Below are 11,857 nucleotides of genomic sequence, written 5' to 3'. Positions count from 1 at the left end.
CTTGAGGTCAGCAGTTCGAGACCAACCTGGCCAATATGGTGAAACCTCATCTCTACTAAAAATACAAAAATTAGCTGGGCGTGGTAGCAGGTACCTGTAATCCCAGCTACTTAGGAGGCTGAGACAGGAGAATTGCTTGAACCCAGGAGGCGGAGCTTGCCGTGAGCCGAGATCATGCCACTGCACTCTAGCCTGGGTGACAAGAATGAAACTCTGTCTCAGAAAAACATAAACATGAAAATAAATAAATAACACGATGAAGAAGGGGAGACATTTGTGATCCACGGGTACGTGTGTGTATGTTTGTATCTGAGGGCCTGGCCGTGCAGAAGTTGTGTAACATACACGCCCTCAATACTGGTTCCATGGTTGTGGTAGAAGGATGAGGGAAGAAGGAAGCAATACATAAAATATTAATAAATGTTAAGTAAAACAGCCAATTATAATATCTATTCAGTATCTTTCTTCACATACATAAAAATGAATATGCACCATATTTACAGACAAGCACAGGAAGAGGAAAAACATTGATTTGATTAAAGGATATCATTGCGGACTTTTAGGGCTTCAATATTTTAAAATAAATTTTATTTTGGAATAATTTTAGATTTAATAGATAAGTTACAAAGATATTACAGAGACTTCTCATATACCCTTTACTGAATTTCCCCCATCATTAATATCAGATGCTATCGCTGTGCTTTTGTGAAAACTAAGACATTGACATTGTTACATTACTACTAACTAAACTGTGGATTTTATTGGATTTCATCAGTTTTTTAAAATTATGTCCTGTTTTAGTTCCAGGATCCAGTCCAGGGCACCACTACCTGCTCTGTTATGGTGTCATGATACTGATGGCTTGTTGTGTAGTCATGTTAGGATGGCTTTTTAACACTTAATTGGGCTATACTATTGTAGTTGCCTCTTTGCCTTAAGGACTTTCATTTTTACTTTCATGTAGGTTTGCAATAAAGTAGAAAATGTTTTTAATGACTTTATTGCTGTCTAAGTGAGATATTTTTGCAAGACACTTAGAGTCCTTCTTGATGTGCTCAATTCTCCCTGTCTAATTAGGCGTGTCTTCCTCCCTTTCTCTACCCACCTTCTTGATGTTTCAGCCACTTGGGATGCAATGCTTCATCGTGTGGATGCCATATTATCCTTTTCCACCTCTCCCACATTGATTCCAAATCCATCAGTCTTGGCCTCATTTCCTGTGAAGGTCCTAGGCCATACTTGCACACATCTTCTGGTTACTGATCAGTCTCTTCGTGCCCCCAGCTGGCCCATTCCTCTTCCATAGAGCTCAACCCAGCAACCATGCAACCATAAGTCTATAACCACAACTTGTGTGTGTGTGTGTGTGTGTGTGTAGGGGTGATCTCCTTCTGACCCAGAGCACATGACACAGATGCTGTGTGTTCATCTCTGTGCCCCTTGGTTCCCAGCTAAGTGTCTTGGACCTGCATGATGGAAAAAAGAAGGAAGACAAGGAAGAGAAGGAGGAAGAGAATATTCAGCCTTAAAAATGGAGGAAATCACGTCACAAGCTGCAACGTAAATAAGCGTCATGGACATTATGCTAAGTGAAACAAACCAGGCACAAAAGGACAAATGCTGTCTGATTCCACTCATGGGAGGCCCCCGGAGAAGTTCAAGTCATGGAGACAGAAAGTGGAATGACGGTTTCCAGGGCCTGGGGGGAGGAGGAATGGGGTGTGAGTGTTTAATGAGTGCTGAGCTTTTGTTTGGGATGATAAAAAAAAGTTCTGGAAATGGTTAACGATGTTGGTTGTACAAATGTGAATGTACCTAATGCTGCTAAACTGTACACTTGAAAATGGTTAAGAAGGTAAATTTTATGTTATGTGTACTTCATCACAATTTAAAAGAAAAGAAATAAAATGTCTATGGAAGCAATATTTTGAAACTGGTTTACAAGGAGGTGACTAAGTGCTCTCTTCCTGTCCTCCTTTGCGATTGTAAACAGAAAATTAGTCATTTAAAGTCTGTTAGCTGTGCACTCCAGGAGGCAGGGGACATGAAGTGAGAGCAGGTGACTGGTGCGTTTCCCTTTGTGCTACAACAACTAGGAGGAAGTGACAGAAATGACAGCAAACAATGGAATGAAAAACTCATGAAAAGGTAAATTGGAGCTCCAAAGTCAGGGGAATACAATGAAAGAAAAACCGTAACTGTTCCCGGTGTGCCAGGCCAGTGGAGACAAGGGCCTCCCTCTGCCCTGTGTGCCTGGATGATGATCAATTCATCTCAGGCCAGAACAGTTGTCCTGGACGCTTCAGAGGAAGGCAACAGAGTGACTCACCACAGGCTGCAGCTTCCTAGGGGCACGCATGCATCCATTTATCAGCACTGGAACAATTTATGGATAGCTGGCAATTTGTAGAAGGGGCCACTCCATATATTTTTTTTAAAGCCTAGCTCCATTTAAAAAATAAATCAGAAGTAGAAAAGTAGATTAAGGAAGCAATAGGGTGTCTCATGGGCCGTGTATGAAATGCATACAGTATTTGGTATATAATACAGGTTTAGTGTTGGACACTTAAGATTACTGTATAGGCATTAGGAATTTCATGTCAATTTCTCATCATCCCTTTATTTGTGATAATGGGAGTATTTCAGTGGAAATAAAGGATTCACCTAAGAAGCTTTTTAGGATGATTTAAGACCTAACACAATGATATTAGTGATGTATTGCCACATAACAAATCTTAGTGGTTTGAAACAACAAACATTTATAGTATCTCAGTTTCCGAGTGTCAGGAATCCAGGTGTGGCTTCACTGGGTGGTTTGGGTCAGGGTCTCAGAGTAGCAGTCTGCATGTTTGTGGGTCTGCGTCCATCTTGAGATTTGAGGAACAGGTCAGATCTGCTGCCAAGCTCACTCACCTGGGTAGGAGCAGGATGCCATTCTTTGCAGATGTTGGATGGAGGGTCTCAGATCTTCATGGTCTGTCGGCTGGAGCTGTGTGTCCCTTGGCAAGGTGTGTCTGTACTGTGAGTGCAGCTCACACTGTGGCAGCTGACTTTCTGCAGTTATGAGCATAAGACAAGAGAGGATGAGCAAGCCAGAATGCAGTCTTTCTGTAACCTCATCACAGATGTGACATCCCATCACTTTTGCCATATTGTCTCTGTTAGAAGCAAGTCACTGGGTCCCACCCTCACTCAAGAAGAAGGTATCACAAAGGGTGTGAATACCAAACGTACTGGGGTCCTTCTAGACGCTTTCTACTACAATTATAAGAAGAAATGCACTAGCCCCAAATCATTGGAAACAGGGTCACAGGGAGATAGAGCAAGTTGGAAAGTGCCTTGGGACTTGGCTTCCCTCTTTTCTGACAAGAATCGTCTTCATGAATGTGACATCACCTCTTTGATAGGTGGAAGGAGGCAGGGAGCAGGGGCAGATCAAGGCTCATGTCAGCATGGTCCTACTGAGGCAGCCCTGTCCTTTCTGCAGGGAGCAGCAATCAGATGCAGGTCTTCATCTCCAACAGGAGCTGGAATCCTGGTTTCTGATGTTGGCCCAGAGCACTTCTGGAGAAATGTGTGAGGGAGACAAGTGGAGAAGGGATGTCCACAGCCCACCATACTTAGGGTGGTGTACCCGAGTGAGGTGCCCGTGCTCTCATGTTCTGTAACCTGGTGGGCACAGACAGGGGCAGTGGCTGCCTGCACATGATGCTTTATGAAGAAGCAGCAGCTGTGGAATGCTCCCTGTGGGCCATGCACGCTACAGGGGCTCTGCGTGCATCACTTCACTTCACCCCCACAGGAGCACGATAGAGAGGTTACTGTCCTGCCTCCAGTTTTAAATCTGGGGAAACTGAGATTGTGAGATCGAGCCATCTGCTGCAGCACATGGGGCCAGTGGGTGGCCAAACCCAGATTTCCATACTGGTCTTGATGACTAATTACTTCTAAGTTATTCTTTTTCAAAGTTCTTTTAGCTATACTAGCTGTTTGGTTTTTTTTTTTTTTTGCCTTTCCACACATTTTAGAATAATGTCCAAATCTACAAAAGTCTTACTGAGATTATGAAAGAAATTGTTTAAACCTATAGATCAATTTGAGAAGAACTGACATCCTCACTCTCTTATGTCTTTGAATCCATGATTAAATCTATTATTTAAATCTATGATGGTATTTCTATTTCCTTTTATAGATCTTTGAGTTCTTTTATCAGCCTTCTGTGGTACAACTTCTGTTTATACTTTGTTAGATTTATACCTTAGTATTTCATTTCTTTTAGCTATTGTAAATGGTATTATATTTTAATTTCTGTGACCACATGTTCTCTTCTAGAGTACAGAAACACAGCTGAGTTTTGTATGTTTCTCTTTTAACCTGAAATATTGCTGAGCCCACTTATTAGTTCTAGGTGTGCTTTTTTCTTTCTTTCTTTCTTTCTTTTTTTTTTTTTTTTTTTTTGAGACAGAGTCTCACTCTGTTGCCCAGGCTGGAGTGCAATGACGCCATCTCAGCTCAAGCGATTCTCCTGCCTCAGCCTCCTGAGTAGCTGGGATTACAGGCGTGCACCACCATGCCTGGCTAATTTTTTGTATTTTTATTAGAGACAGGGTTTCACCGTGTTAGCCAGGATGGTCTCAATCTGCTGACCTCATGATCTGCCCACCTCAGCCTCCCAAAGTGCTGAGATTACAGGTGTGAGCCACCACGCCCAGACTTCTAGGTGTGCTTTTGTAGATTCTCTAGGATTTTGTGAGTAGACAATCAAGCCAACTACAAGTAGGGACAGTTTTATTTCTTTCATTGCATTCTGTTTTTTATTTACTTTTTCTTTTTCTTTTTTTTTTTTTTGCCTTAATGAACTGGTTAAAACTTCTAGCACTGTATTCACTAAGAATGATGAGAACAGACATCCCTGCCAGGCTCCAAATCTTAGGGGGAAAGCATTCACACCATGCAGTATAAAGTGAGCTGTGGTTTTACCGATACTTTTTGTGAAGTTGAGGAAGTTTCTCCCTTATTACTATTATTACTATTTTCTAAAAGTTTTCTTTTTTGTTTCTCCCTCTCTCTTTTTTTAAATGAATCAGTGTTGCATTTTGCCAAATGGTTTTTTCTACATCAGTTGATGTCATCAGGTGATTTTTCTTCTTTAGCTTGTAAATGTGGTCAGTTACAACACAGACAGTTCCTGACTTGCAATAGTGTGACTTAAAATTTTTCAATATTTTGACTCTACAATAGTACAAAACCATCTAACCATTCTGTTTTTCATTTTCAGTATGGTATTCAGTAAATTATGTGAGACATTTTATACTTTATTATAAAATAAGCTTTGTGTTTGATGATTTTTCCCAACTGTAGGCTAATGGAAATATTCTGGGCACAATTCAGGTAGGCGAGGCTAAGCTATGAGATTTGGTAGGTTGAGCATATTAACTGCATTGTTGACTTAACGATATTTTCAGCTAATGACTGGGTTTATTGGGCCATAACTTCATGGTAAGCTGAAAAGTATCTGTAATTGATTTTTGAATATTGAACTCGCTTTGAATTTCAGGAACAAAATCCACTTGGTTGTGATGTGCGATTATTTTGATGTATTGCTAAATTCTATTTGTTATTTTGTTAAAATTTTTTGCATCTATAATTATGGCAAATATTAGTCTGTAGTTTTCCTTTTGGTATACTTTTGGTCTAGTTTTGTATCAGTGTAATGCTGGATTCATAAAGTTCATTGGGAAGTGTTTCCATTCTTTCTATTTTGGGGAAGAGACTATGTATAATTGGTGTTAATTCTTGAAATATTTGGCAGAATTCTTCGGTAAAACCATCTGGACTCAAAGCTTTCTTTTATGAGGGAGTTTTAACATTACTAATTCAATTTCCTAAAGAGTGTTCAAATTCTCTATTTCATATTTTGTGAACTCCAGTGGTTTGTGTTTTTCAAAGAATTGGTCCATTTCATCTAAGTTGTCAAATTTATGTGTTTAGCTATTCACAGTATCCTCTTATGCTTTGGACATCTGTAGGGTCTGTAGTGATATCCTTGGCTTCATTATTTTTATTTATAAATTTTATTATCTTTTTTTTTGTCAGTCTTGCTAGAAGTTTGTCAATTTTATTGCTCTTTTCAATGATCCAGTTCTTTGTTTCATTCATTATCTCTATTGCTTTTCTGCTTTTTATTTGACAGATTTCTGCTTTTATCTTTATTATTTTCTTCCTTCTGCATTCTTTGGGTTTATTTTTCTCTTGTTTGTCTAGGATCTTGGAGTGAAAGCTTAGATTAGTGATTTGAGACTTCTCATTTTTTCTTATCTATTCATGTAGTGCTACAATTTTCTGTCTCGCCGCTGCTTTTGTGATGTTTAATAAAGTTTGTTATGTTGTATTTTCATTTTCATTCAACTCTGTGCATCTCATTTCCCTTGAGACTTCCTCTTTGACCCATAGATTATTAAGAAGTGTGTTATTTAGTTTGTAAGTATATCAAGATTTTCCCTTATTGTTCTGTTATTCATTTCTTATTTGATTCCATTGTGGGAATCATACTTTATCTGATTTTAATTCTTTTAAGAGAACATACCTTACCTGATTTTAAATCTTTTAAATTTTCTAAGGTTTGTTTTATGGCCCGGGATATCTGTCTTGATATACATTGTGTGAGCACTTGAAAAGAATTTGTATTCTATTGTTGTTGGATGGAGTATTCTATAAATATGGATTAGCACTTGTTGATTGATGGTTTCTATGGTTTGAATGTTTATCCCCTCCAAACCTTATGTTTAAATTTGGTTGCCATTGTGGTGTTGGAAATTGAGGCTTTGGGGAGGTGATAGGGCCATGAGGGCTCCACCTGCATGGGCAGGATTAATGCCACTATAAAAGGGCAAGTCCAACCTTCTTTTGTCTCTGCCCTTCTACCATGTGATGATTCAGCAAGTAGGCCCTTGTAAAATGTCGATGCCTTGATCTTGGACTTTCCAGGCTGCAGAACTGTGACAAAATAATTTCTTAAATAAAATGTCCAATCTGTGGAATTTTATTTTAAAAGCACAAATTGAACTGAGATGATGGTGCTGTTGAGGTCTTCTGTGTTCACACTGATTTTCTGTTTAGTTCTCTCAATTGTTGAGAGAAGGGTGTTGAAATCGCTAATTGTAATGGTGGACTTCTCTTTTTGATTCAGTTGGGTTTGCTTCACATATATTACCACACTGTTGTTGGGTGCACATAAATTTCAAATTGCTATATTTTATGGTAGATTAATTTTTTATCATTTTTTTAAAGATGGAGTTTCACTCTTGTTGCCCAAGCTGGAGTGCAATGGTGAGATCTTAGCTCTCTGCAACCTCTGCCTCCTAGGTTCAAGGGATTCTCCTGTCTCAACCTCCTGGGTAGCTAGAATTACAGGCTTCTGCCACTATGCCCTGCTAATTTTTGTATTTTTAGTAGAGATGGGGTTTTACCATGTTGGCCAGGCAGGTCTCGAACTCCTGGCCTCAAGTGATCTGCCCACCTCCGCCTCCCAAAGTGCTGGGATTACAGGGGTAAGCCATCATGCCTGGCTGATTTCTCTAATTATATAATGACCCTCTCTATGTCTAATAATGTTTTTTTCTCAGAAGTCTGCTTTATAGTATATTAATGTAACCACTACTGATTTATTTAATATTTGCATAATATAAGCTATTCTATTCTTTTATTTTCAGTATGTCTATATTATCTATTTAAAGTGCACACAACTTCATCTATATAGCATAAATTGGTAATGCTGTTAATCCATCTCATCATTCTTTGCCTTTTAATTGACGTATTTAGACTATTGATAATTAAAGTAATCATTATGTTAGGGATTTAAGTCTATCATTTTATTTTTTCTGTTTATCCTCTCAGTTCCTTTCTCTTGTTTTTCCCTGCCTTTCTGCAGATCACTCAAACATTTTTTTAAATATTTTGTTTTCATTTAATTATTGTGCTTTTTAGTTTATCTCTTGATATACCTCTTTTAGTAATTGCTCTAGATTTACATGATACACATATAACTTATCAGAGTCTACTGGTGTTGCCTTTTTATCAGTTCAAATGAAGTTTAGAAATCTTACAAACTCTGCTCATCACTTTCTTATGATTGTCTTAAATATTTCCTGTATATTTACTTAGAACCATATCAAACAGGGTTATAAGTTCTGCTTGAATTGTCAAACATAATTTAGAAAACGTAAGAAGAAGAAGGCAGCCTATTTTATTTAGCCATATTTTTGCTCATTGTTTTCTTCCTTCTTTCCTGATGTTCCAAAGTTCTTTTATTGTTTCCTTCCTGTATGGAGAACTTCCCTTAGTCGCTCTTTTGGGGTATGTCTGATTGCAACAAATTAGCTTAGTTTCCTTCTTCTAAGTATGTCTTGACTTTCTCTTCAATCATGTATAGAATCTATTCATTTATATAATTTACATAGAAAACATAGGATTCTGGGTTTACAATTCTTTTCTTTCAGCACTTGAAAAACACAGTGCTACTTCCCTCTGGCTTCCATGGTTTCTAATGAAAAGTCCATCATCATAACAATTTTTTAGAAGCCGCTATATTTTCACCTGTGGATAGGTTTCATTTTTCTGTCGTTGCTTTAAAGATATATTCCTTATCTTCAGTTTTCAGATGTTGGACTATGATGTGTCTTGGTGTAGATTTATTTGAGTTTATTTTGTTTGGGATTTAATCAGCCTCTCAAATCTGTAGGGTTATCATGTGTCCCTGAAACTGTTCATTTTTTTTTTAAGTCTTCTTTCTTTGTTTCTCAGATTGGGTCATTTCCATCATTCTTTCTTCTACTTCACTGATTCTTTCTTGTGCTCCCTCCATCTGCTGTTGAGTTCTTCCATTTATTTATTTTTTTATGGTTACTGTGTTTTTCAGTTCTAAGATTTCTATTTGATTCTTTTTTACATCTCTTAGTTCTTTGCTGGGACTTTCTATTATTTCATGGTTTTTAAGCATGTTCATAATCACTCATTGAAGCATTTTTATGATGACTTCTTTTAAATATATGTCAGGGAATTCTAACATTTCTGTCATCTTGACGTTGGAATCTTTTGTTTGTCCTTTTGATTTAGTTTGAAATCTTCCTGGTGCTTGGTATGATGAGTGATTTTTTATTGAAAACTGGAAATGTGGGCTTTGTGGTATGAGAAGTTGAATCTTATTTAAGCTTTCTGTGTTAGTTGTCTTTTTATTACACCACTCTCGCGGGAAAAGGGCGAGGTAGGGAATTTTGGGGTGCCTCTTTTCTTCCCAGAGGGGCTGGAAGTCTACACTTCTTACTTATTTTTTGCTGGCATGGGTGGGGTTTTAGCTACCGCTTTTTGGTAGAATTTGGCTAAGAGTTGAGCATTTATTTTCTAAAATGTTCTTTTTGGCTAGGTTGTGTCTTTCCTTGTCCTTCGGCTAGAGACGGCAGGCTTCTGCTAAGGTATTGTTTTTATCGATGCCTTCTTCCACTCCAACTCAGAGTTATATGAGGCAAAAAGAAGACCTAGGAATGTCACCATGTTGATCTTCCTGTCCCAAGGTCCATAGCTGGCCTGCCTTCTTCTCTTCACTTTTCATATTCTTGTTATGTTTTTTTTTTAACATAATATGCAAGGTTTTTAGTTGCATTTAGTGAGAGGAATAGGGAAGTGTACATCTATCTATTCCATCTCCACAGAAGCAGAAGTCAAATAAGCTTATTCTGAAGCCAAGCAAAAGCCATGCAATGCTGGGACTATACAGTTTTTCAAAGGGGAAGTTTCAGAAGATGGCACAGAGCAGATGAAACTGGGAGATGGAAAAAATTCCCTAGCATAGCAAAACCCAATACAGTAATACATTCCATTTGCATCTGCTTCTGGACATCACTATAGGGAAAAGGAAAAGGAATGAGCAAACCTGAGGACTGGGCTATCTCCTTATGAGAGTTAAGTGTGATGAGTAGAACCAACAGCATAAATTAAATTGTTTTGGAGAAGAGATTCTAATCTTTAAAAGAGCTTAATCTGTTTAGGGTAATGTCCCCAAATAAGTGAATTATTTCCAGCTTCTATTTATTCTTTTACCCCCAAGGAGAGTTTTATTATTTCCTTCATCTGGACAATATGTTCTGGAAGTTTTATATATTTATTTACTTTTATTTAATCAATAATGGATAGTTTATGTAACATACAATTAAACAGCTATTTGTTTTATTAGTCAGATAAAGAGCTGATATTCTGAGCTAAAATACAATCTTAAACATGTACTTTTATGAATCTAGTGTGGTGTCATGGGAACCCTGGCCCTTGGCTGTTTGGAAGGAGCCTGTGCTCCTCAGCTTAGGCTGCCATAACAAGCATGACAGATGGGGGCGCTCAAGCAGCAGATGTTCATTGTCTCACAGTCCTCGAGGCTGGAAGTCCAAGATCAAGGGGTCGGCAGGGCTGATTTCTCCTGTGGCCTCTCTCTTGGCTTGCAGATGGCATCTTCTCCCTGTGTCTTCACATGGTCATTCTTCTGTGTGTGTCTGTGTCCTCATCTCCTCTTCTTATAAGACACCAGTCAGATTGGATTAGGGCCCATCCATATGGCCTTATTTAACTTTATAATTACCTCTGTAAAAGCCCTATCCTCAAATAAGGTCACATGCTGAAGCATTGAGAATTAGGACTTCAACAGATGAACTTCAGGAGCCGCAATTAGCCTATAACAGGGGGTTAACACACATGGGGCCACTGTCAGCACCTGGCATCACCTACTTACTCACCTTGGGCACTGGTGGCCATGCCTGCCCCTGGCCTTCCCACCATCTCTGTACCTTTCCTCATCGAAGTGCTTGGGCCCTTCACCCTTTCCAAGTCCTCATATTTGCCAGATGATAGATGTCTGTATCATTTTTTAAAGATTCATACATTGTTACAACTGTGGTCCAGGTCTCTCTAAAGAATGCCAATGTGGCATTTGGCTTCACTCTTTGGTGGGGGCTTTGCCCATCTCAGGGTGCAAAGCCTGCTTGACCCCTGTCTGCACCTTCCCACCTCCTCTCCAGCCAGGTCTGATGTGCACTTTGAGCTGCTGAGCCCTGAACAAGAGGGACTAATGGAAGCCTGCACTCCATCTCCAGCCTCCCAACTCTGTGCTTTTGGTTCAGGTGTATCGCTCACATCACACTAGTTTTACCTTTTCTTCTTGGGATTAATTGCATCAGCTTCCTGCAGCCAGGTCCACATCTTGGCCACCGGCAAATGGGCAACCACCCTGCCTGCCTCAAATTCCTTATGATTTCTGAGACAGTCTTTCTTCTGATGAGTTTAGTAATGTGTCTCCCCCATTACACTGCGAGCAACATGAGGGAGTGCCTGTGTCTTCTATGGTCTTTTTATCCCTAGATGCTTTAGGGCAAAGTGCTGGCACAGAATATGTTACAATAAATATTTGCATCTTCGGTGCAGCCCTGACTTTCTGCCTCTGGAAAAATGCAACAGGACACAAGCCATGGTCAATTGTTCTGACTGTCTTCCCTTCCTCCACACGTAGCTAAACAATTGTGTTCCTCAAGGAAGAAAGTGCACTTTGGAGGCAGGGTCTGGCTGGTGTTTAGGTAAGAGAGTAGTCAGTTCATGCCCACACACACCCCCTGGTGAGGAAGGTGAGCGTTTCATCTCTGCTTGCAATATCATGGACTGAATAGCCAGGATCCAGAACTCAGCCTCTTCTTCACTTTCCTTCACACTTCTGTGATTCTTGTTTTTTAATTGAGGGGCTAAGGTTTCACACATCCAACATCTCTTTTCTCCAATGTCCTGCTTTCTTGCCCCTGCATGGCAGTTCTCTTCTCCCCTTCCT

Source organism: Pan paniscus, chromosome 11 (assembly GCF_029289425.2).
Source record: "Pan paniscus chromosome 11, NHGRI_mPanPan1-v2.0_pri, whole genome shotgun sequence".
NCBI classification, from domain to species: Eukaryota; Metazoa; Chordata; class Mammalia; order Primates; family Hominidae; genus Pan; species Pan paniscus.
Note: the sequence above shows the minus strand (reverse complement) of the source record.